The sequence below is a fragment of the Alligator mississippiensis genome, chromosome 4, assembly GCF_030867095.1.
Source record: "Alligator mississippiensis isolate rAllMis1 chromosome 4, rAllMis1, whole genome shotgun sequence".
Taxonomy (NCBI): Eukaryota; Metazoa; Chordata; order Crocodylia; family Alligatoridae; genus Alligator; species Alligator mississippiensis.
Window position 1 is genome coordinate 218,418,295 of NC_081827.1, and position 27,214 is coordinate 218,445,508.

General features: G+C 40.7%; 1 protein-coding gene across 1 annotated transcript in view; it reads left to right on the plus strand.

Annotated features, from left to right (window-relative positions):
• FIGN (fidgetin, microtubule severing factor) overlaps window positions 1–27,214 on the plus strand; it is a 133,395-nt gene that overhangs the window by 66,971 nt on the left and 39,210 nt on the right. The gene's annotated exons all lie outside the window — the stretch shown is intronic.

The window sequence follows — 27,214 nt, forward strand, 5'->3', positions numbered from 1 at the left end:
GTTGCCTGTAAGATGAAAGAAAGATGGATGATTTCTCTATTAGTTTAGTCGATATAAAGATCAACATTTCTTTTAACATTTAATGAGTTAGAAATAGCCAGGCCTTGTTGTCATTGCTTCTTTCCTGCTATAATTCACTGCAGATAATGTGGTGAATAGCTGAATGGTTGACTACGTCTCATATATCAGTTAAACTACTGCACAATTTTCAGATAACTCCTTTTCAAACGATAGTTTCTTTCCCACTCAAAGACTTCTGTGCAAATCTCCCTTCCCAAATTTGCACTGTTCTGGGAGTCTGAATTCCTACTTCTAGGTTGTAATCAACTAATGCTTCCTGTATTTTTTTTTTTTTTTTTTTTATACTCTAAGTGTCTGAGTGCATGCTTCTTTAGGCAGGTTTTCTGTTATACGCTCTGTCTTAGGAGGAAGTGGCAGAAGAGGGTAGAGGTTATTCCACTGTAACTTGCAGGTGCCTTTTTTTCTAAGTTATCATTAGAGGTGCATGAATACATTGGTTCATATCATATCAGCACCTATAAAAGCAAAATTGATATTATCTGCAATTGTGGGGTTTTTTTGGCTGATGTGGCCAATAATGTAGCTGATTAAATGCGTGCAGCCCAGAAGGTTGGAGATCAACATCCAGCTGGTAAGTCTGTGGGGAAGAATGGATATGGGGAGGGGTGCAGTTTGAGGCATCTATGGTGAGGGGTGGGGGTAGGGCAGGGCGCAGGACTGAGCTGTGAGTGGCTTGTCTGGGGGCACAGGAAGGAGGGGGTGGCTCCCACTGCTGCCACACCCCAGAGGAGGCACGGAGGGGCATGGTGAATCTGCATGCACGGTGAGGGTGGGCTGCCACTGCTGGCTTGGGCCAGGAGTGGTGTTGGGCTCTTCCTGGTGGGGTGGCTCAGTCAGGGCTGCAATCAGGGTGGGCGGCAGCAGTGTGCTGTGAGGAGCTATGGAGTGGGCTACAGCCACCCCAAAATTCACTGTAGACTCCCCTGAACCTTCCCTCCCAGTGCCACCCCCACCCACCCCACATGCAACCCTGGCCTAGCCCACCCAGCAGGAAGAGCCCAGCACCACTCCTGGCTCCAGCCTATAGTGGCAGCCCACCATCACCGTGCACGGGTCCGGGGGGCACGTGCCCCTCTTGCCTTCACTAAGGTGCGCCAGCAGCGGGAGCCACCTTCCACCACATGAGCCACTCATGGTTCCATCTCATGTCCCAATCCAGATGGTACACCTACCCTTGCCCAACCCCACCCCTACTCCTTCCCTTACCTCAGGGGCCTTGATCTGCCCCTTCCCTCCCCCTGCCCCTTTTCTCCCACAGAGCTACCAGCCACATGCTGCTCTCCAAGCTGCCAGGATGCATATCAGCAATCAGATCGGTATCAGCCGATATGGCTTATTAATAATTGACCATCAGTATCAGCCCAAAAAATCTTTCTCGGTGCACCTCTAGTTATCATCAAGCCTCTTGCTCGCTTTCCTTAGAAGACATTTGTCATGGGACTATACAGTCATTTGTGTAAATAAACCTCAACCAGGAAAACAAGAATGGACATTACTCTTAATCGGACAAGAATTTTTATGTGAAAGTCTCTCTTGGGCAAAGACAGAAGAGTGACAAAGGAAAGATTTAAAGTATTTTGACTGCCTTGCAACAAAAATCTGAACCTGTGGAAACTGTAATAAAAAATGACCGACTTTAATTAGAGACCTATAGTTAGCACATCCTTGTCTAAAAATCAAATGCCTACACTGTCCAGCTATGTAAAAGACCAGCAGAAGTGGAAATAAAATCATTGCATTGCTTACAAATATTGTCTTTCTATAGTTCAGAAAGCAATGTGGAGTTATGTTCCATCACTTCAGCATTTGATATAATGTAAGGTGACAGCTAAAATGTAAAGGGGATCATGTTTATTTTTAGATCATTATAAAATTATTGTGGTGCACCCAAGCAGATCAAGCTGGTTTCGCTGATACAAAGGTTTGCTGCCTGTCAAGATTACCTTGTGCTATGCATCCCTATATTATGTTTATCCTTTATCCACATTCTGGTGGCCCCTGAGAGAATGCATCTTGTACGGGGGTAAAGCCTACTGGATGAATACTGCCATCTTCAGGCAGAAGAAATTTAGGCTTTGTTCAGGTATAGAGGGGAGCAGCTGCTGTACCCTTTCTGTGATTGACTTAAAAGCCAGGGTGCCCAGAGCTCCTGGGCTAGGGACAGACATTACACATAAACCAGTTTAAGTGATCAGAAACTGGTTTAAACCTGTAACAGAACAGATTTTCAGTGTACATAAACCAGTCTGAAAATGGCGGAAACTGGTTTAAGATAAACCTGGTTGAATGTAGTATCAGACTCAGCTGATTTGGCTCAAACTGGTTTATGCAATGTCTGTCCCAGGTCCCTTGGTGGTTTTAAACCAGACACCCCCTGGTATGCTCTCTGGGCTGGGCTGGGCAGGGAAGGACTTTCTGCTCCATAGCAGAGCACTCTTTCCCCACCCCCCACCCTGCTCTGCTCCCTGGCTGGAGCTCTGACAGAGACTTGCAGGCACAGCAGGGTCTGCCTAGCTTCCCCCTGCCCTAACTCCCACCCTCACTGCTTGCTGCTCAGGCCCCTTCCCTCCCATCTCCCACAGCATGTACCCCAGCCCATGGACCCTAGACATGTGGTATGCTAGGTAAGTATGTCTCCAATTTCACTGGGACAGACAGACAGAACAGTGACTGCTTAGAGCTTTTTGGAGCTAATCAACAGGTCAGCTGGTAAGCTTTTTAAGAAGAGTTTCAAGTAATAGAGAGAAGCTATTGTTATGCTGATCGAGTGATAAACCGTGTTATCACCCCCCTGCTGGCTTGTTTGCCTGTCAGTTTGCTGCAGACAGTATAAAGAAGCAGAGACAGAGATTGAAAAGCTCCATATCAACAGATGCATGCACTGAACCTTGCTAGCAGGGGTCTGGGGTCTGGCAACACTCCTGCCCCTTGAGCAGCCAGTGGGGAAAAGACTGAGATGGTCCCTAATCAGAACATTCTGCTGAGGCCTGGCCACACCCCACCCTCAGCTCAGCACTATACAAGGGAAGGGAGGACTGCTTTAGCGCCCCCAACTTCTAGCCTGAGCCACTGCAGGCATGTGCTTGAATTTCCTCAATCAAGAGAGAATGTCTGTCCAGTTACAAACATAAACTGGTTCAGACTAGCCAGGTTAGATTCACCTGCAAAGATTGAATCAGTTCAGGTTCAGGATTTTTGAATGTCTGTCCCTAACCCAGAAGGAAACATGCCTCTTGGAATTCCCACAGAAATGGCGAAGTTCCACATTGTCTCCATCAAAATTCCCATCAAAAGTTTCATGCTATGGTTTTACACAAGAGCACTATAACTATAGCTGATCCAAAGAGTTTGCAAATTACTTCAGACAAATTCTCATTCTTTGAGATTCCTGAAATGTTATGCCGTGCTGGGTGAACACAAGGAAGAGTGGCAGTGTCAATTAGAAAGAGTCTCTTCTAGCCAAAGTTACATAGTAATGTTAAGAACTGTATTGCATAAATGTAAGCTTGTATGCTTTGCCCAGTGTTGTTTTTCATAGCATTTCAATACACCATGTTGCATTAAATCATGTTATGTTAATTCTGTTGGCATAAATCACATTGTTTGCTGGGCTAATGAGGAAACAAAGAAGCAAGTGCTATTCAGGTGAGAGTATAGGTGAAAACTGAAGATGAGAACACATTTCAGTAAGCTCCCTGATCTCTTACCCCAAGAGTTCTGGAGTAGTAGACTGAGCAGCCACTACTGCATTTAAGCAACTCATGCATGATTTGGGTCATGAATCTTTTAGTAGGAACAGGCTCATATTGCGGTACCAGGAGCTGTGCTCCTTACTCTAAAATAACTATTGGTGATGACATCACCCATAGCTGAGAGAGTGAAAAATCCCAAACTGGAGTCTGGTAGGAGCTAATTTTTATCCATTTATAATATTGAAAACAAAATAATACGTTGTCTTTAAAATGATGTGTGTATTTTTGCATGCATGTTGTCAGATGTGGTCATTTATATTAACATATACATTCTAGCAGTTAAATACAGTATCAAGCCAATAATTTAATTACTTAGTATTAAAACTTCTTATCAAACTTCTTTGCACTCTTACAAACATTTATTTGCCAAGTGGATATCCCTTTACCTTTTTTTCTAAAGAGGCAGTACTTAGCAGATTCGTACCTTAATGATTTTAAACTGTAATGGAAACTCTATGAAAGTACATTGGACAGCAACAGTGATGTGAAATAAATTCATTAAAATCAATGTTATTTCAATGAATACTAATTGAATTATTAATGCTTGGATCAGGTTTTTTCCCTGATTGTGATTATTCAGCTTGTTGGAGCTTGTTGGCTGATGTATGTATCCCTATTGATGAAAGCTCGCTCTCCATCCTGTATTGTTGGGCATTTTTTTTCTTTCTTGCCTGTACACCAAGGGAATGTATTATGGATTTTGCACAAAATAACAGGTGGTCATTCTTCATAGTAAATGTACTTTTTATGTCTGCTTAGTCTTTTGACTTAGTGAAAGAACAGTGCAGCCCGTGGATCATTTGGCCTGTGCTGAAGTAGACAAAAGTTTCTTTGTTTTGAAGCCAACAATTATGTACGCTAATTTGTTGTTCTGCCTGAAAGAAACATTGGTATCTAAGTGAAAAAACTATTTTCTGACATGAATTGGGTTTTGTTTGTTTATACTCCACTAGCAACAAGCATTTTAATAGCCAGTTAAAGAAAAGTAATCCATAATACAATTACTTCTCTTTATATACTTACATGTATTTGTTACTTCTAGATTACAGAATGTAATAGTATCAAGAACAGGTGTTTCCTAGCATTTTTTTCCTCCCAATTGTATGTGTTAAAGTAGAACAGAAATATGGATTCTTTTGGGTTTTTTCTGTCTATACTTTTGTAGCATGTACGTACGTACGTACGTACGTACGTACGTACATACACACACTCCACATCTAGTGTGTACATATAGTTATAATAGCTGTTGTAAATACAGTGTAGGTGAAATATGATCTCTGCTCGTAGAAATTAACCAACACTGTCCAGAAAGTGCAAAAGAGTGTGAAATTGAAAGTGTGTCCCTGGAGTGGCAACTCACCAACAGGGCCTTGGCAAATGATCAGTCATTTTCTGGATTGCCATACAAAAGCTACAGTTCATATTGCTGGGACCTTTGGGAAAACCCTTACAATATGAGTTGCAGTATGCTATCAAGAAGAAGCTGATACAACACTTGTAGTGCAGGCATGGTGTACAAAGGCATTTTGCCATGCAATGGATATTGAACAGGATTATAATGGATGTTTCTGTTAAATAATGTTGCAGGTCTTTACTTTGTATTTTTAGTAAATATATTTTGAGCTATAGTCCTACTTTTCTCTGAGCTAGATTTCAGTTTCCAGTTACATCTCAAAAGGAAATCATTACTTTTCTTTTCTTCCTCTTAAGTACCTGCTGCTCTGTTATTCAGGTGCTTCTGGGCATTCTGCCTTCATTCCATAGTTAAAAAGTAGACATCACTAGTATTGTTATTAATTATAGTCATTAGTGTTTCAATTGCAATAGCACCTACAGGTACTATCTGACTTTGGGACTCCATTGAATTAGGCCAGGAGTGGGTAAATATATCCTGCAGGACTTAGTGTGCCAACTAATTTGATCCGGCCCATGGGGGGGGGGGGGGGGCGGAGGCTGCCAATTGATTTGGATCCAGCTTGCAGTGGCCCCTGTGGTGTGCTTCATGGGACTGAGCACCTCCTGGGGCATCTCGTGCCATGGTCCTGGCCATGCCCGCTAGCCCCTGCCCTGGCCCCAGCCCCAACCAGCACATAGCTTCCTGGTGGGGCTGCTACTGGTGCAGTTACAGCCCCTTGGGTGCTGCTTCCAGTGGCTACTCTTCCACCTGCCCCTACTGAGCCACTCCAGATGGGGGGAAAGCTTCAGCCAGGCAACTCCTGCTCCAGCTCCAGCTGCCTTCTATCCATTTAGCCTCCTGCAGGTGGCTGCTTATTGCACTGGGTGGGTGGAAGGCAGTAGGAAGCTAGAGGTGGAGCCCTGCATACTGGGGCAGGAGCTGCCTGGCTGCAGCTTCCCCCCAACCTGGAGTGGTGCAGCAAGGGCAGGAAGAAGAGGCACCACTGGAGGCAGGCAGAGTTGAGCAGCACCCAGGGGGTTGCAGCTGCACCAGGTGCAGGCCTGCTGTGAAGCTGTGTGCACTGGTTGGTGCCAGGGCCAGTAGGCATGGGGTTCCAGCTCCCTGCTGCCTTCCACCCACTTGGCCACCCTCAGGTGGCTGCTCATTATGCTGGGCATGCAGAGTGGGTAGAAGGTGACTGGGATTTGGAGCTGGAGTTGGACAGTTTATGAGGCCCATTTTCTACATGGAGTTTCTGGCCTTTCCCATTCAATATCTACCTGTATGGTATAATATTTGCTATTGCACTATCAAGGAAGTCTGTCTTTATTCTTATTCATTTATCTCACTGAAGTAATCAGGGCTCTGCAATCAGAAATGATCACTAGGGCTAAATACAGATGTTCAAAGGGCTGCAAGCTGAAAGCACTCTATCTCACTTTACTCAAAGTGCTATAGGAGAGCGCTTTCAACCCGAACAGACGTGTGGTGTTTGGGGGGGAGGGCAGGGCTCAGTGCCTGCCTGCACTGGCCAAGTGCAGCAGTTGGAGAGGTGCTCCTATCGGTCTCCCAGGAGGCTGCCAGAGCAGCTTCTCCCAGCCCCATCTCCCCACCAGCTGGGGAATGTCAGCAGCAGCTGAAGGGGAGTAGAGGGAAGGGAGTCTTCATGCCACTTGGACACCACTTTCCCTCCCAGACCATAGCCAGCAAGAGGAAATTATGGTAAGGGGGGCTCCCTTCAACCAGCTGCAGACAGCAGTGGCAGTGCAAGTTTCTTGCACTGCTTTTTGCTGTGCTGGGACTCTGGCAGCGTGAGGAAATGCTGGGCTGGGCTGCTCCTCCTGCAGCTTCTGGCTGCAGCTGTCAAGAGGCTTGGGCGGAGGAAGGGAGACCCACCTGCTATGTGGACCAGGCCCAGCCCTCCCCACAAAGACCCCAGCTGTGAGGGGCCCCTCATGGCAGGGAGGGCTCCCTTTCTCCTATCCAAGCCTCTTGACAGCAGCTGAAGCAAAGCTACCTGGCCCTGTGTTTCACTGTGCTGGGCACTGGGGCTGCGGGTGGGGAAGGGAAGGGAGCCCCCATTCTGTGTGGACCTGGGCTGACCAGCTCTGACTTTTGAGCCAGCAAGCAGGGGGGCTCTAATCCCTCATGGCAGTGGGTTCCAGTCTTCGCCAGCTACAGTTCCCAGCATGGTGAAAAGCTGGAGAAGCCCTGCCCTACAGCTTCTGGCTGCGGCTGCCAGGTCTCTTGGATGCGGGGGAGGGGGTGGTGTGAATAGTGTCCCCCTGCCATAAGATTTGACCCCCTGCATGGCCCAAGCCAGCAAAGGGGCGGGGGGGGGGAGAGGCTTGCAGCAGGGGGCTCCCTTTCCTCCCTCTTCCACCCCCCGCCAGCCACTACTGACAGTCACCAGCTGGCAGGGGAGGGAGGCAAGACTGGGGAGAGGGGCCATGCTGGCAGTGGCTGCTTGGAGACTTCATCCCCTACAGCACCCCCCTGGTCAAGCTGCAGCCCTCCACAGGGACAGAGCTGCTGTGGAGACTGAAACCCTCCTTTCCCTACCCCTCCCCCAGCCAGGTTGCTCATAGTGCTGGGATCAGGAGCTGTCACTGACTTGGGTCAGAGACAGCCAATGAGGCATGGCCATCCCAGCCACTCAGGTAGAGGAAATCAGCTTTGCCTGAAGCTAGAGCAGTCCTGTACAAAACCACCTGGGATGGTGGTGATCGTGCTCCAAGTTCACCCTGCATGGGATCTGGCACAGACATTCGATAATGTGCTCTAACAGAAAGCACTTTAGGTTAGTACATATCCATCCAGGATTAATTTAGAGTGGGATCCACTATTTTTTAAGCACTTTATATGCCATGAATGTCTGTTTTCTTAGAGCTGTTGTGTGCTTTCTGTGTGCTTAAAGCACATTGAGTGTAAAGTTTGTACCTAGCCTAAAGGCTTCAGGTAATGTTAGTCAGTTTATTTCTGCCTTGCATAGGGATCCAAAAATGGGAGTGGGGGCAAGGCCTCTCAATCCAGTATTTTTTGAGGGATAGAGTATGCAAATGGCTCACTCAAGAGAGACCCTATTACAGCAGTTAGAACTGAATCCACCAGACACATCTCTTCTTCTTGTGCAGAGAAGCTCTAAAATTTCTGCAGGAACTTGTGTGAGCCATCAGGGGAAGCCAGACATCAGCTTTTGTGAGAGAGGAGAATTTCTATCTACTTCCAAAGCAAAGAATGAGGACAAAAGGCCTATCACATATGACCTGAGAAAATAAAGTGTGTCCAGTTGAAAATTGCAGGTAAGGAAACACCCTTTGCCTTTCAACAAAGGGTATTAAGAGGGTGCCTACTGCAGTTTGCAAAGAGAAATAAACTGATCACTCCCCAAGGGAGTCTTTTGGCTTTATCTGATCAAGTTATTTACCTCTTGTCTTGTTGACACAACACAGTCTATGAGAAGCTCCTGGTAGGACGATAAGAAGGATGTTTTGTCCTCTTGCTAGAATGAATAAAAAAGATTTGACTCGGTTTTATATTTTAGTTATGAATCATCATTGATTGTTGATTGATAATTGTTTGTTATTCACTACTTCTACATTAATTCTAGTACATCTGGAGTCTGTGAGTACATAGTGGTTAACCAGTCATGCTGCTTTTAGAAATCCCAATTTACTTTATTAGAAAATAGCTAGACAGTAGCAGTCAGCAGAAGTGGCATAGGGGAATAGATTTGAAGAGCTGTATAAATAACAATGTACATATAAAACTGAGCACAAACTAGGAAGCAGATGCATAAAAGAAAAGGGAAGTGAAGGATGACTCACATAAGTAGCCTTCCTACTTTTTAGAAAATTTTTCAGCTGGTGTACTGCTGGCAAAAGAGCACAATCTTAATTTAGAGAAAATAGCCTTTTGTTGAGGGACAGTGGAAACAATCATTTGAAAAGGTGCCAGAATTTCTGCAGTCACTTCCTGTGTCATGAATCTGGACTGATGAAATTAAGGTTCTTGATGATTCAGCATCAGTGGTTTTTCTAGAAACATTCAGTCATTGGGACCTTTTTATCTTTTCCTTGAATAATTTGATTTATTATAATTTTTTTCTGTTTCTCTGATCGAGTTTGTAAGTAGATTTTGGTAATGATTTACTGTCCTTCCTTGTTCTTTTGTCTCATATTTTATGTCTTTGGAGGCTCTTAGTGCTTTTGTCCTTGGCAGGGATCAATGTTTTCTTATTTTTGATCACTGGTCCAAGGCGGGTGCTTACAGAAGTGTACTGACACTGTAAATGTTTCTATGGGTCCCACTGAATTTTCTTTTTTGGCCTTGGCAAGTAACAAAGTATTTCACCTTAATGTTTTATCATTGTGATTGCTGTCTTGCTTTTTTCGCCACTTTTGAGATGACTTCAGCAACCAATGTTGCATGAATTACTATAAAAATTTTGATATTTTATCTTTTCTGACAGCTGAAAAAACTCTACTTGGATGCCCTGAGCCTTGATTTTTTCTTGTCCTAGAGGCTTACAAGGCTTACAGTACTTTTGATACAGTTGAACTTTTTTGGTGGTGGTAGGGGACTGACTATAGCTAGCATCACACAATTATAATGAATTCTCTGTGATATGCAGCTCAGTGGTCACAAGTCCTCTTCTTTTCCAAAGAGAAATGTTGCTTCTGCTACAGGATATATTTGCCATTGGATTAGTACTAGCTTCCTTGGTGACACTGGTGTAATGATGGCTCACTGTTCCCTTTGGGGTCAGTAGGGCACTGCACTAACCAGGCTTTCTTTTGAAACAGTACCTTATATTGTCCTGATTCAGGTAAGTCTGCACGAATTTCAGCTAAGGCTTTAGCACTTGTTGGAGACAAGGAGCAATCACTGCATTCATTGCAGGAAAACTAGGCAGCCTCTTTATGCCATGCTCCTCAACAATTGTTTTGGAACCATACATCCTAAGCAGGAAAAGAGCAGCAGCAGATTACTGTCACCAGCTCATCAAGCCTTGTGTTGCTATTACAGTTCAACAGATTAATCATATGGATTCATACCACTGATCTTTGGTGATCTTTTTGACATATTCACCTGGCACTTTTCCCACCTGTAACCTTCTATCATATAAACTGGAACAAATTCATCTGAAGGCTGTGGTGAATGATTCCTCACAATGGAATCATTCAAGTTAGTGCTTTAGTTCAGCTGGTTTACACCTAGAGTATCTATGTCTTGATATTCTTAAGTACAGCTAAGATGTCTTAGCAGTGCCCTGTCAGTTGATTCTGGATGCATGCAGGCTTTACATTTTTACCAGTAGAATCTCAGTTCTACTGATAGAAACCTGAAGTGTAGAAATGTTCACACAGTTATACTAGACCAAACATGGCAGGTTCCATAGAAAAATCTACTACCTCCAGGGAGGTAGAACTGGCCTCTGGCAGAATTTCTACCAGAGAAACATATGCTTGTACACTTGCCCCAGTGATAGAAGATGCTGTTCTGCAGCATCTTGGCATGTTTTGCTCCATTTCCTCCCCTCCCCACCCCTGCCCTCTAGGGAGACAGGCTTCAACTTTATTTCTGCAGCCCGATAGACATTATACCACTCCCTCTGACAGCTTCAGGGCCTTGAAAGCCTAACTCTTCTCTGCAGCCCTGGGACTGTGCTACTGCCTACTCTACCACCCTGAGCAGACAGGAGAACCCAGCCCTCCAGCATCTAACCAAATCTGCCAACTCCCTTTACCCCTGTATCTGACCCCAAACTGGCCTAACCTAGCCCCTCTCATTCCTAGACCCCCCCCCCCAACCTCCCTAGCCCTGCATCCATGTCTGGACCAGTCAAATTCTTCCTCTGTCTGTCTTCCCTGCATTCCTCCTCCCCTCGACCTTCCTTCTCTCCCTTCAAACCAGCCGAATCACCTCTCTCCCTCCCCCTCAGCCCCCCTTTGCTTCAGACCTGGCCAGTACCTGAAAGGCTGATTTGATTCTGGGGGGGAGGTGGGTCTGGGTATTGTGGGGGGGGGAGGGATGGGGGAAGGTCTGACAGATCCAAGTCCAATTATGCAGGACCCAAAGTGCCAAGAGCCTACCCCCCCATACTCAGGCTGCATAGACCTGGCTCCTTCCATTCATGGACCTCCTAGATAAGCCCCTCTACAGACCCAAACCAACCTGAACCCTGGCTCCTGCCATTCTTGAAGCCCCAGCCTCTCCCCCACTTCCCTACTCTGGACTGGGATTGTACCTAAGAGGCTGATTTGGGTCTTGCAAGAGAGGGGATGGAGTCTATCCAGTTTAGGTACAGGATGGGATGGGGTCTGACAGATCCAGATCCAATCACACAGGACCTGAAGTGCCTAAATTCTGTCCCTTCCATACCTGGATCCAATTGACCATGGCCCTCATGTAACCCTGATGTGCCAGCATCTGACCCCGACTAAATCAGAAAACCTGCACTGTAAATGGATCCATCTGCAGGTGCTGGTAGGGACCCATGGAGGGCTTCTAGACAGAAAATTGATGGGCCTGAAATGACAGCAGGTATGCTCTGGGGTTCCTGTCTCAACCTGAGGGAAGGGAGGGAGGGAAGGAAGGGAGGAAGGAAGGAAGGGAGGAAGGAAGGGAGGAAGGGAGGGAGGGAGGGGTGATATGGGCAGCAACAGGCATAATCTCTGAAGTGGCCAGCCACTCAGCTCTGACCTCTGCTCTCAGCTTCTGTAGAGCCAATCTTCTAGAATGCTTTTACAGGTCTCTGAGTAAGATTTTCTACATGGGGAACAACCCAGTAAGATTCTCCTGGATCTTTTGAATGCTTATACCTTGTTGCTAGAAGTGGTCTTTTTATTTATTTATTCCTTTATTTTTTGGCTAAGGCATATAACTGAGTTCTTGATCACTTATAATTTTGGATAACATCTTTTTTGGTTAGCCCCAGTTCTCTTGGTCTAATTTTACTAAATTTCTCCTGAATTGTATTAAATGGATAGTTGTTTGTTTTGGGGGGCTTTTTAGTCACTGAAGTCATAATCCATTATGTGGTTCTGCAATGGACTCTTTAAAAGATTTGCCATGCCACATTTCAAACTGGTAGTGGTTGCATTTCAGCAGTGATTCGGAATACAGGCTACTATATAATTAGAAAATAAAAGTGATGAAGGTTGAGAGAGAGAGAGAGAGCAATAGATAAGATATTTTGGGATCTGTGCACACTCTAAAATCTGGCTCTCTGAAGAGTCTATCAAAGAGTTTTATTTGTTACATTTTTATAAGAATCAAAAATAAACAGCTTCTGATTGTAATTGTATCCCAGGGCCTTAATTGTATCAAAACTAAACCAATATTTTTGTGTTTTTATTGATGAGGAGGTGAGGTTAGAAGTCAAAAGTAATATAATAATCTTGCATTTCCAAGTGTTTGGGTTTTTTTGTTGTTTTAAACTGAAACCCCACATAGGTAATGTTCAAGCATTTTTTAATACATGGTAGAAAACATCCAGAAATTGTTTCCTTAACTATAATCCATAGCCTATTCTTTGGTTTTATGTTCAACTTGTTTACTTTTGTTTTGTTGTTGGGCTACTTGTTACAGAATTTATTTATGTGGTCTTGGTGTCTGAAATTCAGCTGTTGTTATTCTGTGAGTGGGAAAGGGTAGAGAATTGTGATTGTAAAAGACTTTGTCAATGAGCATCCTCACAAGCAAGCAAAATCTTGAAAGGGTCATTTCTGTGTGGCTCTTTTCCCACCTTACTGCACACTAATTCAAGAGATTCCAATCTGGCTTTAGGCTACGTATATCCTAGCAGAAAACTCACAAGGGCCTGTCATGATTTATGCTTTTTTTTTTTTTTTTTTTTTTTTTTTTTGCCTAGTCAGTGCTTTGGTGCTTGAGATCAGCACAATGAACTCTCTAGAATCACATACTTGATAGCTGTAAGCATCTCTTTGTTCCTTCAGGTTTTGTACAGAACTGGTTTACTACTTATATTTCCAGTGATTTTATTGTTACCATTAATAGTTTTATTTCTCATTCTGTTCATCTTGTGTGGCCTGCTATGCATCTTGACTTTGCATTTTTTCAGTATGCTTATTCTCTATGTTAGATACTAGTTTAATGTGTGCCAGCCTCAAAGGGGATTCATTTGTTTCTCCTTATTGAAAAGAGCAGGGACAGTATCCAAAGGCACAGTATTAGATCCTTACCTGATGTAATCTGGCATAATACTTCAGTGGAACTACATTTTTTGCAGCAGCTGTAAAAAAAAAAAAAAAAAAAAAAAAAAAAAAAAAAAAATCTGGCCCATGCTGACTCAGCAAGCTTTCGAGATGATGTTTGAAGGTATGTGAATCTTTGATTGAAATTGCAGTTCTTGGGTTCCTTTTAAAAGAACCAAGTGGAATGGTTAAGAATCAGCCCTTTTTAATCTCTCTTGATTTGTAAGTTTTTATGATGAATGATATAAGGCAGGACGGCCTCCATATGGACCATAGACCTGAAACATTAGAATGCCTTCCCACTATAAAATATATAAACTGTGCGCTTCTTTGGGGTAAGTTGTATTTCTTTGGGACCATTTGACAAAGGTGTTAAGTTCCATCAGGGACATTCTCTCTAATTCCTTTCCTCAGGATAGGTTAAATAAATTAGCCTTTATACACTTCTGGTACAACTAGGTTTAAGGAAAAGAGAGGTAGTTGGCTGTGTCAATCTGAACTTAGGCAGAAGGCAGGACAGAGTAGCGCTTAGTGAGTAACTGGTTCAGAGAAACATCAGCTTTCATAGACAGCAGCCTACTTTGTCAGTTGCTATGAATGGAGTTGTAGAAAACATGGGTTCTAAATAGAAGGACATTTACCCTGACCTGCCTTCTAGGTTTAAGGAAGTTAAGGCAAAAATATAAATGTGGTAGGAAATGCTACAATTCCATTAGATGCTTCAGTTTTCTTTCTTTAATTCCTTTATTGGCTAAAGATTTTGTTTTTGTTTTGATATTTCTCCATCTGAGAAACAGTAGTTTTTCCAGACAAATGGTAATTAAACTCATCACATAACGGCTTGTTATATCAATTAGCATTCTACTTACTGGGAAATGTAAACCACAGTCAATTAAGTGATACTTTTCTAGTGCAGCCAGGAAAAGAACCCAGTTACGCTTTTACTTTATCCACTGCATCCTTTTAGACTATATTCATGCCCTTGGGTTCATGTACGCACCACAATTTTTTGCCCTTTCATGTGCTGCAACTACATGCCTGTTTGCCCGAGTGGGATTTCCCAACACTTTAAGTCTTTCTTGTGCATTAAGCTAAAACTCCTTGGACATAGTTTAGTTTGGTTCACTGGGAATTAAAAGCGTCACGTCCATGGATTTGCCACGTGCAAACAAAAAGATACTCAAAGACATGTAATGAGCCTCTTTGTCCACCAGATGGCACTGCAACTTTTTTGTAGTTCACCCCTTTGAATTGCTTTCACTTTCAAATTGCTTCTACTTTTTTTTCCCTTTGTGTGGCTTTTTCTTTTTTTTCTTGTTTGCCAGCTCCCTGGTTCCACAGCTGTGTGGCAGGGCATTGGCATAGGGTGGGTGGGGGGCCCCAGGCTGTGGGGATAGTGCTGCAGCATCCTGCTGTCCTGTGGTGCTGGCCAGGGACTTGGCTTAATTAATTTGAAAACCTAGTATGTGTTAACACAGATGCGACACTCCAAGGCTTAATTCATTTTAAAACCTACTGCATGTAAAAACAGATGCAATGCTCCAAAATAAACAAGTTTATATTCCATAAATCTATTTGATTTAATGAAGATTAAAACCCATGGTGTGTACAGGTGCCTCTTGATATTATTGCTGTGTTCTTTGGAGGTAGACTCTCCATTCACCATTTTTTCTTCTTTCTTATAATCTGTTTTTAGGTTACAATAAGAAATTCTCTAGTCCTCTGACTCTCCTAGCAGTACTGACAGATTTGCAAGAGGAAAGGAGGTCTGGCACTTGTCTTTTACTGTTTGGTTTAAGACAGCTGCTAGATGCTGAAGGGTAGAACAGGTTTCTGAATATTCTGAATACCCTTGTTCCCTGAGAACTAATGGGAATTGGGCTGGCAGCGTATTTGAGGAATGGCTAGCTTCAGAAGTGTCCCAAGCTTTGGAAGTATTATCTATGCCAACCCATTCTCTTCTCCCAGGTGACAGTGGTTCTTGAAGCTACCTTTTGGAAGTAACTCTTATCATCACCCTACCTATAGAATAAAAGTCAGCAATTCAGGCAGAGCACTGTAGTATGCTGTCATATTTGACTACATCTGGATGTCATGGAAACAAGAATGAAAATAGCCCTATTGTGATTCTAGTCTGAACTCTTCAACTGTTCTGTTTTGGTTCATGAAGCAACATTCAAGAAAGACTAAAGCTATGGCTGTGCTACATCCCTATCAATTCTGGAACTACAAACTCCACATGTACACTCTCCCTTTGTCTTTTTGCCAGAGCCCAGCAATTAAGTGGAGGAAATGGCTCAGAAGTGCTGTTCTCAGGCAGAACATTTTGAGGACCCCTTTCTATTCCTCTTGGGCTCAGAGGCATGGTCAGAGGAGGGGCAGGAGGCTTTTTTCTCAATGGTGGTTCCAGGCATGGCAAAGTTTTTATAGATAGTTGTGGATAATCTAGCAGGAAATGATGAATAAAATGATCACAGGCTAAAGCAATGAAGGAAAAGGGGTTCCTCAGACTAATGTTTGAAGATTTATTACTTCAAAAAATAGAAATTGGTCAGCAGACCATTTCTGTTAGGGTCACAAGAAGGGTTTGTAGTTGCCAACAAAAAAAACATTCTTTTGTTTTGGTGGTACATGCCTAAATGCTCACAGCAAGGTCTTTTTGACCAGGGACACGCATATCAGTTTGGGAAAAGACTATTATGGCAGGTTCCATGCGATAGGTTTGTAAGGAGAGCCACTTTCCTTCTTCCTTATTCGTTTCCATCCATATTTTAAAATATAAGATTCCCAAGTTCTAAAGTTTGGTTTTATGTCTTTAATTTTTCAGTAAGTAGCCAAATGGCAGAAACATTTCTGCTTGTTCTTTCCTTAGTCTTCCCACCCTAACTAATTGCACATTCTCCTTTCCCTTTGTTCTCAGGCTGAAATAAATGGAGCAGAAATACAGAAGCATAGTTAAGGGAGCAGAGAGGTCCTCTTTCACATTCCCCCTATTCACTTATCTCTACTATAACTTACTTTTATTTGAAAAGATTCTCTCTCTCTCTCTCTAACTAACTTGTCACTACTGAAAAGGGAGAATGCAGGTTCCTTCTTCCATTTGGTATACTAGATAACCCTGTCTCCTTCATCTGCTTCATTCTCTCTGCTCAAAGTAATTGTTCTTATTTTCATATTTTCCTCCCTGTCCAGCTAAGGGAGTCTTATGACCACAGTCATGGTCACCAAAATTACTGGTATTTGTTCTGTGGTGTTCTCCCTAGTGTTAAAAATATATGATGCAAAAATAAATAAATGAACCAAGATAGCTTATGACACCCTTATTAGGCCTGTACACCAGGCAGAGAGATTCTTTTTACATATTTATATCAAACTACCAGCCATTTCTGATTCAAGCTTGGTAAGGGTAGGGCCATAGTTTAAATAGATCACATCACTTATTTTGTTAGTATTCAGTACTGATATGAAAGTTCATTTTGTTGAAAAAGTCTTTCCCAACCTGTTTCAGATTCTATCCATATCTATTTTGTAGCTGCCCAGCTATCCCACATGATTTTGTTGGTGGAGGGCAGATTGCTTTGTTTACAGTCAATGTCAGGGATACCAGCGAGTAACCAACAAGCCCTGATGTAATGGCAGTGACATTATCAGACATCTTGTCTCCTGTCTATACTTGCTGGTAAAGGGAATACATTCACTTGTCTGAGCTAGTCTAGGAAGCTAGATGTGTGTATATATAAGATATAACCTTACCCTTATGGTAAGAAATGCTTCTTCCCATTTCAACTGGCAGGCTGAGCAGAATTGTTACAGTTTTCTGGTAAGTAATATTGTCAGGTTGATGGTAGTCTTGTCACAGTCAAACCGTAAAGTAGTTGTTACTGTAAAACTAAAGTTTTTTCCATTCCTAGAGGGCTGTTATGCATAATAGGACATAAACTCCAGACTTCAAGGTTTCTTGTAGGAATTTTTTATTAGTTTTGGGTTTTTTTGGCATTGACCATAAATTTAAAATATTCTGATTTTTATCATTGCCATTTTTATTAAGGTAGGATGTGATATTGGTCAAGTGTATCTTAGCACTTTAACTTTCTATTTCCTTAACTGTGAAGTGGGATCTGTGCTATTCTGTGGCATTCTCTTCTACTGGAAAAGCTTGACACTAAGTGGATATATATTTTTAAATATAGACAAGAAAGCTATTATTTTTTATTTAGCTTTTACTGTGTAATGGAATTTGTGACAAGGTTATTTGCTTCAATATAATTTTGTGTACTGATTAGTGTTCTTTGGAAAGGGCCTTGAGGCGCATTGCACGAAAGGCGCTACATAAGCAGGGAATGGAAGGGTAAACGACCTTCATTTAAATGCAGTCAAGTAATCATTATCAAAGTTTTAAGCAATTTGAACTGCCTAACAGGAGGTATGATGACAATAATTGCCATCATCCTTAAAGGACAGCTGTACCCATTTTCATCACTGCCACATATTTAAAGTTCAGACAAGGAAAAGCTCTTTTCACAATATATAAGGAACATCTGAAAATAGCCATTTTTAAAAATATATAAAAATCAGTATTCTGGAGCCCTCCAAAATAGGGTTTCAATAGAATTTTATGTAGCAAAGGTAAGACTGCAGTGTCAAAGGGCATAAACTGTTCAGCATTTGAAAGAAAAAAAAACTTTGCTTTTTAATAGTAATAATAAAAGAAAGGAAGGAAGCCTCCAGTATGTATGTAAATATGAGGACTTTGTCTTACCAGTATTTTTTTCTGGGACAGCTTCCAGTAGTTTTGGTGACCATCTCTAAAGGGCTCTGGAATGCCATTTCTAGTTTTTAGTGAACTGGGATTTTGGTGTAAAGTTAGTGGAATTACACAAAACAGTTGAAGAAATGTTCTTATTTTAGCTCTTATGTTCTCCCTTTATCACCTAAAAAAAGTACCTCACTGCTGCTTTAGTTAGTTTACTGTTGTGTGGTATCCTGCTGTTTGGATGGACCTTTGTAATCCTTTTCAAATATGAAAATGAGGACAGGAAGAGACCTCTTGAGCAATTGAGGCTAGGCCCCTTCTATCACAGGAAATCATGCTATAGAATCCCTTACATGAACTGAATAAGCTCCATCTTTAAATTAGTTATGTTTTTTGTGGCAACTACTGCTCTTCCAGAAAGTCAGTGCTCTAGTAGCTAGAAATCTAGTTCCAAGCCTAAATTTATACATGGCTAGCTTGTATCCATTTGTTTTGTCCATTAGCATAACTAGATATTTTCCCTCTCTTGTGTTTGTCTCTTGGGGTTTATGTAAATACAGCAATCGTATCTCAGCCTTTGTTTTGCTAGACTAATTAAGTCAAGCTCTTTTTAGTCTCCATCTGAAAGGTTGATAAATCTCCATCTCAATGTGGTAGGTTCTCCATTTCCCCATCATAGCATTTGTTCTCCAGTCTGTATCTAGGCACAGTACTTTAAAGTTTCTCACAATGCCATAAGGCCCGGTAATAATTCTCTCTCAAATAACATTACAGCTAACAAAGGGGATCTCCCACAAACTCCCAGCAGTACTCCAGTTGATTCCAGTTGCACAGATTCTGACCCAAACAGATTCTGTTTTATCCAAGCGAGTCCTTCTTAGTTCTTGGCAGTGGATCACATGATTACAATGGTACCCCACTCTTACCGTTGCCAATTATGGTAACTCTTCAATAGCTGTGTTGCAGTCATTATATTGCTATTTCACTCTGTCTATCCTTATGATCCCTAACTTTACATCATTTGTCAGTAGCTCAGACTCATTGTCTTGCCCAGCTCCTTGCATTATTCTACAAATGTTTCACTCGTTCCTTAAAACTGCCCAGAATCCCAGATTAGGGATAGTCTGTTTACTATCTCTTTTGCCTACTTGGTTACTATACACAATATTAATATTTTATACCCCGTTACTCTTCATCTTCTTTTCCATTTGCTAGTCTTTGTCATTGTATCCTTTTTTTTTTTTTTTAACCTAATTCTCCTCTTCCTTTGTAGCAAAACCAGTCCTATAAATTCTCTCTCTCCCAGGTATCTCCCTACATTTCCAACGTTAAAGCTCATGCATGAAAACACATGCATTCATCAGCTGCAAAGGGGGTGGGCTTTTCCTGAATTTATAAATTCTTTCCTTTTTAGAAGACCTCTTTTTTTATTAGTCTATTTTGGATATGCTTTACCAAATGTAGGAATTGTAATGGAACTCCAACAATTTCACCAAGCAGGCATTTTTATTAGAAGGGTGAAAGACAGCCCAGCTAAGCTGCTTCTGGAAGGCTAATTTCTATGCTGTTCAATCTCATTGCTGACAAAAAAGAAGATAGATAAAACTGAGCAAGATCTAAGAGCCATTAATAGCTTAGTTGTGGTGGGACAAAATATGGAATTGGAAGTGAAGGCAAATTGTGAAAGCAGCCTAGGACCTCTAGGAGCTCTAGAACCAAGAAGAAGAGTAGACTTTGGATATACCGTACTTATTTTATATTGTAAACTGGTATAACATATTTCTTACACACTGTGGGAGCACCTTAACACACCTTCATCCATGCTTGCCATGTGTAAGTAGTTTGAAGTCAGTGTCCTTCCCATGAAGTGTTGTTGGTACTCTGGACCCTTTGCTGGACTGTGTGCTAGGCATTTCCTGTTATATAGTAACAACACTGTGTCTTCTGAAAGATAAAAGCTGTGTAAGCCCTGCAAAATTTTACTTGTCCGAGAGGAAGAATTTTTTTCTGTGGGGAAGTATTGCGTGTGTGTGTGTCGGTATTTGTATGTGATGTTGTTCTTATCAATCACAATGGCAGGTATATGAACGTGTTTTGGTTCTTAGGCTGGTAAACTTTCTTGTGAATTTTCACTTTGCTTTTGAATAAATTAGTATGAATAGTGCATAAAATAGAAATGAAATTTAAATTACTGCATTTGCTTGCATGCCATGCGCACCCTTTCTCCCAAATTAGGCATCCTAAACTGGGGCATGTGTTTTAAGTGAAGAAGCTGGTTTCTGCACTAGAATGTAAGCATGAGGATGCTGGAATGGCTATCGGGGACTGGCTCTCATCAGGGGGCATGGATGAGGGACAGCGGCTGCTGCTCAGCCAAAAGCCAGAAATTTAACCCAATTCAGCAGTGCTGTGACAAGATTAATTTCTAGCTTTTGACTGAACAGGAAAGGGAGGGTGGTTGACACCAATGAGTAGACTCTGCCTCTGCTCCACATATCCAGAATTAAGCCATGTCACTGGAAAAATCTTTTTTTTCCTCTGCCTTCCCAAAATATGGTATCTGCTTTGATTTTTTTTTTTTCCTTCCCTCAAAATGGGATAGTGCCCAGATACTGTTTGCCTAGAAGGCAAAATACAGTTGAAAGTACCTTCCCTCTTCTCTATACCACTCCTTAAATACTGTTATATACCCCATCTCTATATACCTGAAGACTATTTACCTGCCCACCCCATTTTCCAGACACCTCCTCTGTAATTTCTAGTTCTGTTTGGAGCCCTGAAATCCCTTGGAAAGGACCCATTTTTCATGAAGTGTCCTACACAAAATTTCAGGGAGTTTTATTGGGTTTAGGTTCTTCCCAATTTTAAAGCACTTCTTTGAACCAAACAAAATTTTGTCTGATCCTTTTGAGACTTTCTTGCTGCTGGTATTCAGTGAAACTGTATTTATAAGATTATTTTAGCATCAAAACACAACTGCATTTAATTCCACTGGATTGCACTTCTGCTATTTTGAGCAGACTTTGATGCTTATATCAACTCTGTAGAGTTCCAGAAGAGATTTGAGAAACAAACACAATAAAACAAACATGTCAAAAATGAAAATGCAATTATAAGTCAATCTATTTTGCAGTTTAGGTTGAAAAAGCAAAAGGACGACTAATAGATGGATGTTTATAGAGATCCCCGACTGTAAAGGGGGTTATTTCTTTTTCTAGGCCACAGCTGTGTTATTTCAAATAACAGGGAAGGCTTACCCATTACAAAGTGTGTTTTTTCAGAGGATACCTTATATTTGTTATTAAATGTAACTAATTTATCTTAAGGAATTCATCTCCTTACAAAGGAAATATTAGATATTTTGCCATAGGAACATGGTCGAAACTGATCCATTCAATTTCTAGTTAACTCAGGTAATGATTGTGAGTCCTTTATGGAACTTTTGCTCTTTTTTGTGAGGATACAGTCCAGAATTTGGAGGTATGCATTGCAGAACTGCAGTGCAAACTTTTAAATAATACTTCATACAGTGCCATTTCAGTTTGTCCAAAAGAATGTTTTTTTTCTTTTTTGATGGTTAAGCAGAAAGTTCTTCAGTATATTACTGACTAGCCCAATGGCTATAACATTACATCCTTATCCTAGTTATTGTTGGAATATTTACTTCCGTTCATCTCTCCCCTCTTCTGTACTACTTAGGATTCTTTTCCATAAATTACATGTTGTGAAAGTACCACTGTCATCTTTGCAGTGTTATGTTCTGGTAACTGTAAGCGATGATCCCAGTTGAGTTGAAGTCATTGATAAAACTTCCGTTGGCTTCACTGAGACAGAGCCTTTAATGACTGGGAGGCAAGAACTTGAGAAGGGAGGAGCACTTCCAATTCCTGTTGACTACAATCAAAATGGACAGTGCTCAGTATTTCTCTAGATCTGTACTGAGAAGATTCAGTCTAGAATTTGAATGGTCAGATACAGAAGTGCTGATACTATGCCTGACTTTAATTCAAGAAGCAACCCCAAAACACAAATGTTGAATTTTCTTGTTTAAAATTTATGGTATTTGGGGTCATATGTATGCTATAGAAGTCAGTGTAGCTAGTTATGGTAGTAGAAGTCCCTCTTGTGAACTCAGTTATGCTGGTAAAACTTCACTTTAATTAGTACATTTTTTTTGATGGCTGTGAGATAAGCTATATCAGCAAAAAGACAGCATTGCTAACATAAGTTGAACCCACAACAGGAAACCTTAGCTTGTACTGGTAAAATGGTCTTACTATACCATGACCTAGATGTCTTGAATCAGTAGTTTAATAATTCTGCCAAATTACTGTAGCAAGAAAACAATTAGATTATTTTAGCTACAACTTCAGATTATCTTCATTTCTTCATGTGAGCTAAGCAGTAAGTTATGTTCCATTTGAAGATACAAAGCAGTATACTGCTAGCCCATGGAACCAATTTATGGAGACATTTAGTCAATGCTGTTTGGAAGCAATATGTTCAGTGTCTACTCTTGTAGATTAATATATGCTATAGCTAAATTATTTTCAAGCCTAAATTAGTTGATGTATTGGTATTGAACTCTATTTTTGAAAGCTGTTTCTTTTCTTTTCTTTTCTTTTCTTTTTTTTTTTTAAATGCGCCTGATCATTTTGTTACTTGTTGATTAGTACATGGATAGGGTTTTGGTGTGTGGATTTCATGTTACTTAAAATAAACAAGGTTACATCCTAATTATGTTTTTAATAGGAGTTTCATTGATTATATGTCATCCCTATTAGTTCACAGGGGAGTCTACTGGACATTACCCAAGTGTTTTTCCAGGTTTAAGGAAAGCTTTCAATCATTGTGTGTCATTCATTGGTTGCATTGGTATTGTCTTCCTTTTTAATTTCTTTCATTTGAACAATTCTTTATTTCTTCTTACTGTTTACAATGGCAGACAAGATTATGCCAAAATCAGGGTAAAAATAGTGCTGTATTATTATAGTAATGTATAGTAATAGCTTGTTTTGTTAAATGTTTGTTTGTTTGTTTGTTTGTTTTGTTTTTATCATTGTTTCAAAATACAGCAGACTGTGTAGTAGTTCTATCAAATATTGCATGTAATTTGTTCACACAAAACTTTTAACGCACAAATTCATGCAGTGCACAAGAATCTTTGCATCTCAGACTTCCAATAGACTTCCTATATCAATCTGATAATTTGAGAGCAGAATTTTTAAGAAATATGAGTTCATTGCTGTGCAAAAGGTGAGATCTATGTATTTGAAGTTTACCTGAATTGATCTATAAAGTTATTTTTAGGAGTTACATTCTTATAACATCTGCATAACCTGGTTTACTTTAATCTGATTTTCCAAGCTTTTTAAGCAGTGTTGAAAATTACTTTAGGGAATAGATTCGCTTTCACACTGAGTTTTCAGAATAAAGTCAGGGTCATTGTGTTCCTTAAGAGATTGGCTGAATGCCACTAATAGTATGTTGCAATTGTTTTTGAATCTGACAGTTGGCTAGCATGAACTTTCATTATCAAGTAAGGTATAATTTCACCAGAGAGAGTGTCTTATGTTATATATAGCATATTATATGCAATTAAATGCAAGATACAGGTGATCCTTTTTTGCAGACTTGTTCTTTTCATAGACTTTTTTTGTGCATCTGAACTAACTAGGCAAGGAAATACTTTATTTTAAAATATAATACTTTAACTTTATTGTGACCTGTTTAGAAAATTAAACAATAAAGCTAATATAACAATATTGTGAATGTGTTACAATAAGAGGTGCTATGAAATATCAATTTGCAAGCTACTAAATTTCATTTTGCATTAATCGTTCATTCTGTGACTGATGTTTGCGCTAATTTATCACCCCATCCATGAAATGTGCTATACAGGAAAATAAAAGCCATCTCTTCGCCTCCCTCCTAGCCAAACCAAAGTGCCATTCATTGTTCACTTGCTAGTACTCCAAGAGCACTATTAGAAAGGTTGGCCAGTCCTAGTCACCCCTTTATGTCCTGGAGGGAACATGTCAAGATGGTTATAGCCCTTTTTGTACCTACCCACTTTCTGGTGACAGCAAACTAGTGCAAACAAGGATTGCAACAAGTGTAGAAACTATTGCTCTTGCAATGCAGGTCTGTAGAACCTGTAAAGGGCTATGCCAGCTTCTGCTGTGTGTGTGCAATATGTTCCATGGGCTCCCCTTCTCAGTTACTGCTACTTCTCCACCTTCTTGGCCTATCTCTACCTTTTTCACCTTCTCAACTAACCTAAGCGTACTATTAAAATGGATAGGTATTAATTATGTATGTGTTTAAAAAGCATAGAATCATCTAGATTCTTTCCTGTTGTGACTTCAGCATCTTAAATGGAGTACAACCAACTAAGGATTTAGCTTAGTGTTTTGACTTTGTTTGAAAACCACTGTACTGTATTTTTTAAATATGTCTGTTTGAATTGCAGCATGGAGTTCTTTTCTAAATTAATGTGAACCAGCTCAATTCAAGTTCATGAACACACAAGTTTCTACTGGAGTTTTTAAAAGCACCTAGTTTGAGGCTGAAAATCCCACTAGCTGCCTATTTGCATTTTTGAAAGTCTGGTCCTCAGTTCAAAATTACTTCATTGCTCTAGTCACCAGCTGAAATACAATTAGCTTGATGGTGTATGCATATGGGATCTGAGAATACATGTACTTGGATGAAAACTATACTCTTGTGGGGGCAAAATTGTGAACCCTCATTCCCACTGGTAAGCAGTGAGAAGTGGAAGATTCTCTGTCTAGCTCTTGGTTCTGTTACTGAATTTTATCAGGCATAATTTAGGATCTAGTGCTTACAGAGGTTAGAATATTAAAAAAAAAAATACATAGTATGTGCATCTATATGTGCAATTAATGTGATGTGATAAACTGTGCTGGAGAAAACTGCTTCCAGGCTCAGTGTCTGCCCATGTGCACAGCACTGCAGCACTTGTAACCAGGGTGGAACAGGTTACTAGGAGGGAACAGTCCCAGGCTGGCAGAGGACATGGGGGGGGTCAGCCCAGGCTCTGGGTGGTGGTGTTGGGTCTGGCTGGGAAACAAAGGTGCTAAAGTTTGGGGCTAGGTGGCAGGCAGCCCCCATTATTTAGCACCCTCATGCCCCAACCAGCCTCTGTCACTGGACACGCATGTGTTTCAGTGAAGTAAATTACTCTGCCATAGGATAATATTGCCCCTCTGGTAGAATTAATTAACTTACTGCACCCAAATACGAGTGTACATGTGGGCTGTGACACTTTACTGTGGAGCTAATTAGTCAGCTGCAGTAAAGCACATGTGTAGATGCACCCAGTAAAGTGGAAAATGCTTGCCAGGGAAGTAAGCGTGAATGTGACTGCAGGAAGGCTTTCTCTATGTTATCTTGACTACTTTTAAACCATGAGTCTTACTTTTTTTGCAACCTGGAAATTGTTGAAATCTATTTTATGTCCTGAATTGAATTAACGTTAACAATGGGCCTGAACTGGGCCTTGGATTTAAAGTAGTCCTAGTTCTTTTACTGTGCACAGAAGAGACAGAAAAGACTGTCAGATCTATACTATAACAGAAACATATTACAATTTATAGTTCTTATTTGTAAACCCACAGATCATATGCCATTCTCTGTGTAAAGCATGATTGTTTTTTTGCTGGTTAATGTTCAGAGTTAGTGTCATCCTAATTGGTTTCCACTGACAGAATAAATATTGTTCCATCTGTGCACTATTACAGTCAGTGACGGAAGGTTTGCAACACTTGAACAGTGAATGTCAAGCAGTCGCCGGGAGGGTGGGGGGGGTGTGTGGAGGGACTGGGAAGTAACTCTTTGGACCCTCTTGCATTTATCGCTATTGAGGAAAAGGTCACAAGGACACTCATCTGGACCCATATCATCCCATAATTCTGCCAAAATACATTTTTTCTTCTTTAACAGACTTTACTTGATCATTACTGTAAATGCTATAGGAGGTCATCTATTAAGTCCGTGTCAAAATCTTAAAACTTTTGTAAGCATAGAAAAATAGTTTGAGAGAGGGATAACTTGCTGCTATATTACATGAAATGGACTTGATGAACCAATGTTCTTGATTTTATTAGATAACAAAAAGTGGGTAAATTTCTCTGGATAACTGCCTAGCAAGCATACACATGGGAGCATATAATAAGTGCATATATATTTATTTATTTTTTAAGTAATTTAGTATTTAAAATCTTACACCTTATAATGAAATTATTTTTTTTAATTGGACTTAAGATTTCACTGATTAAAAAAAAAATAATATTGTACTGGGGCTGTGTTTTGGGAGTTTTTTAAATTTTGGTGAAGGGTTGTACTAAAATGTACCAGCAGGGGAAGTTTTATAGATGTAGATTTTCATCATCAAATTCCCACATTTGTGCTGTATGACATTGGAAATATTTCTTATGAGCAAAAATCCTTTTCTTAATGCAAAAGAATTTTTCCAGCTCATTTCTTGTTGTCTTTGTAGCCTGAGTTAACTAATTTTTACATGATTGGAATTCAACTGAACATTTTGTGAAGATGTTGCTCAGTATTTAAAAAAACAACAACAAAAAACAGACTTAAAGGAATATAAATTTCTTCCCTACCTAAAGAAGGGTAAATCCCAAACAGCAGTACTGGAAAATACTGTGGATGGTATAAACTTGATTAAACTGGATTATCCAGACTCTGTTGCTTGAAAAAGGGTCATGTTGTGATAGCTATAGCTTATATAAAATTTTCCCTATTTAATCAAACATATTCAGTCTCCCCATGATATCGTGATGATTGAGATTTGCATAGTATATTTGCATATATATGTTACTATAGATATATATTTAAATAACTATTTTGCATTAACATTGAGATGGATTCTAACATGAATAATTGTTTCAATAATTAAAATATTTAATATATATTAAACAAAATTTTGAGGCAAGTAGGTATCATTTTAAATATTAAATAAATGCAGGGATTT